Below are 3286 nucleotides of genomic sequence, written 5' to 3'. Positions count from 1 at the left end.
AGGAGGTAACATTAACATGGGCTATTCTCACCTCTATTTTAGTTCTATGAGAGAAAGGGAGGCGAGGGAGGGAGGGAGGGAGGGAGGGAGGAAAGAGAGGAGAGGATGGGGATGGGGATGGGGATGGGGATGGGAAGGGAGGGTGGGAGGGGAGAGGGGGGGTCTGACCGTCCACCACTCTCGCTGCTTCCTCACATTCAGTAGTGCGGGAAACCTGGTGGTGGAGGGGAGTCTTGAACCCCCTGTCCTCGCTCTACCTCACAGATTCTCTTTCAGCTCTGGTTATCACTCACTCGTTTTTTGTTTTGTTTTTTGGCTTGTTTTTCTTCTTCTTCTTCTTCTTCTCCTCCTTTTCTTAATTTTATGTCTTTCTTGTCTGTCTTTGTTTTCCTCTGTTGTTGCTTTATCTTTCATTTTTTTCTTCTTCTTTTTTTTTTGCTGTGAAAGTCCGTCTGGTAACGTTTATTCGTGGTTGGTTTATGGACATATTGGTCTTGAGTGCAGCCGTCTCGTTCTATTATATGTCTTCTCCTCCTCCTCCTCCTCCTCTAGCCTCTTCTTTCTCCTATTTCTCTTCCTCCTCCTCCTCCTGCATCTTTCTCCTCCTCGCGTCATCACGATCTCTCTCTCTCTCTCTCTCTCTCTCTCTCTCTCTCTCTCTCTCTCTCTCTCTCTCTCTCTCTCTCTCTCTCTCTCTCTCTCTCTCTCTCTCTCTCTCTCTCTCTCTCTCTGTCCCTCCCCCTCTCCTACTCCCCTCTTCCCTCATGCGTCAGTCTCTCTCCCTGTCACTCTGTGGTCAGTCCGTCGCCAGTGCCGAGCGGTGCCATTCACTCACGGCGGCAGCGCGCAAACACTCGGGAAACGTGTGTGTGAGTGTGTGATTTTCGCTCGCGAGTTTCCTCGTTTGTGCCGATGTGCTGTTGTTTTCTTTTGTTTGGTTCCCGGTTTCGTTGCGGTAGTTGTGATGGAGGAAATTTGAAAACAGAAAGAAAGAAAGAGAGAGAGAGAGAGAGAGAGGAGGAGGAGGAGGAAGGGGAAGAAAACAAAAATGTGGATTATTATAGTGCGAAGCGTATTCGGTGCGAGTGAGGGAGGCAGAGAAAAATAAGGGAGAATTTTAAATGATTTTTGCAATTTTATTTTTGCTGCCATCACCTGTTGCATGTGACGTCATTAGCGGAGGCGGCTTGGAAAACAAACTTTGTGAAATGCTATTAGTGTTTTGCACGAAAGAAAGACTGAAAAAAACAACAAAAAAAACAGCTGCATCTTTTCCCCCCGTGCAATGTCCCACCAGTGATATCTATATGTGTTAAGTGAGATAGAGATTAACATAGTGCACATCAGTACTAAGAGCTAACATAGAATGGAAACTGTCCAACATATATAAACTCATAAATGAGAGCATTACATCAATATTACAGCATCATAGAAGAAAGTTATGGACATCAGTTAATCTCATACATATACGTCAGAGAAGAGCGAAGTGGCCTTCTCCTTCTCCTTCGAGAATCGCGATTCTCCACTTTCTCTTTGTGTTGTATAGTGGGAGAAGGAAGAGGAGAGAAGACAAGGATTATATATATATATGTGTGTGTGTGTGTGTGTGTGTGTGTGTGTGTGTGCGCGTATGTGTATGTGTGTGTGTGTGTGTGTGTGTGTGTGTGCGTATGTGTGTGTGTGTGTATGTGTGTGTGTGTGTGTGTGTGTGCGTATGTGCGTATGTGTATGTGTGTGTGTGTGAATATGCATATATACATATACAAATATTATATATGTGTGTATGTTATATTATATATATATATATATGTGGTGTGTGTGTGTGTGTGTGTGTGGTATGTGTTGTTGTGTGTGTGTGTGTGTGTGTTGTGCGTGTGTGTATGTTGTATATATATATATAATACATATATATATATATATACATATGTATATATATGTATATATATATATATATATATATATATATATATATATATATATATGTGTGTGTGTGTGTGTGTGTGTGTGTGTGTGTGTGTGTGTGTGTGTATGTATATATGTATATATATATATATATATATATATATATATATATATATATATATATATATATATATTTGTGTGTGTGTGTGTGTGTGTGTGTGTGTGTGTGTGTGTGTATGAATATAGAATTTACACGTATGCATAAAAACACACACACGCATATCCTTACGAAAACGATTGCCATGTGAAGTCGTGACTTGACATAAGCATGTGACACTCGCTCATGGCACTTCCCTGCAGAAGACGCGAAGGAGCCATGTCACTTACCTAAAGCACATCTTGCATTGCAACAGGTGTGCCACGAGCCAGATATCAAATTTAATCTTCACCTCTTCAGAAAGAGAAAAAAATACTCGTGCCTTCTTCGTGTGCAAAGATTTAAGAGGTTGAAGAAGATGAAGATGAAGAAGAAGAAAAAAAGGAGAAGATGAAGAATCAGAAGCAGAGGAATGATGATAATAATAATGATAATAATAATAATAATAATGATAATGATAATAATGATAATAATAATAATGATGATAATAATAATGATAATAATGATGATGATAAAAATAATAATGATGATAATAATAATAATAATGATAATAATGATAATGATAATAATGATAATAATAATAATGACAATAACAATAGCGAGAAAAAAAGAAAGAGGCAAAGGAGAAGATTAAAATGAAGGAAACGAAGATATAAATGAATTGGACACCCACATTAGACACACAGAGGGAGGAAGGGAAAGAAGGATAGTGAGTAGGAGATGGTAGGGAGATAATCCCCCCCTCCCCCTCCCCTTCCACCTCCGCAACCTAGGATTCGTTCACGGTACGAAGAGTGTCCCTATAACCAAGCTGTGCTGCAACTCTCGCTCACGTTGTTGCAATTGCATTGTGCTTGAAGGGTGTCAGATTCCGTGGATGTGGATTTTAATTTGCATCCAGGGAAAAATGCTAGTGTCACGACAAGATACATAAAGGCATAAAAAGCATTTCGGGTTTTGGGTAGGTATGTGTAGACGCATACAAACATAACCACATACAAACATACACATGACCAGATGGACAGAGGCACACATAGACTCAGACAAATACATATGTATTGTTTTTGTTGTTGTTGCTCCTTATGTGCTACTTGGCATTTTGTCTGCGATTCTTGAAACTGAGACGTGTATAAAGAAGGAGAAGAAGAAGAAAGAATAGGAGGAGGAGGGGGGAGGAGGAAAAGAAGAAGAAGAAAGAGGAAGAGGAGGAGGAGAAGAAGAAGAAGA

The 3286-nt window shown here is 40.3% G+C and overlaps 1 protein-coding gene across 1 annotated transcript in view; it reads left to right on the top strand.

The window, feature by feature from the left end:
- Window positions 1-207: 207 nt before the first annotated feature.
- The window catches only part of LOC122250920 (uncharacterized), a 22465-nt gene continuing 19386 nt past the window's right edge, over window positions 208-3286 (top strand). The window contains exon 1 of the mRNA XM_086553048.1: window positions 208-281. The gene's annotated coding sequence lies outside the window, so the exon portion shown is untranslated. The remainder of the gene's footprint in view (window positions 282-3286) is intronic.

This window comes from Penaeus japonicus, unplaced genomic scaffold, assembly GCF_977035675.1.
Source record: "Penaeus japonicus unplaced genomic scaffold, GWHDUDI00000001_assembly GWHDUDI00000027, whole genome shotgun sequence".
In the NCBI taxonomy this organism is placed as follows: domain Eukaryota; kingdom Metazoa; phylum Arthropoda; class Malacostraca; order Decapoda; family Penaeidae; genus Penaeus; species Penaeus japonicus.
Note: the sequence above shows the minus strand (reverse complement) of the source record. Positions and strands in the feature narration are given on the sequence as shown.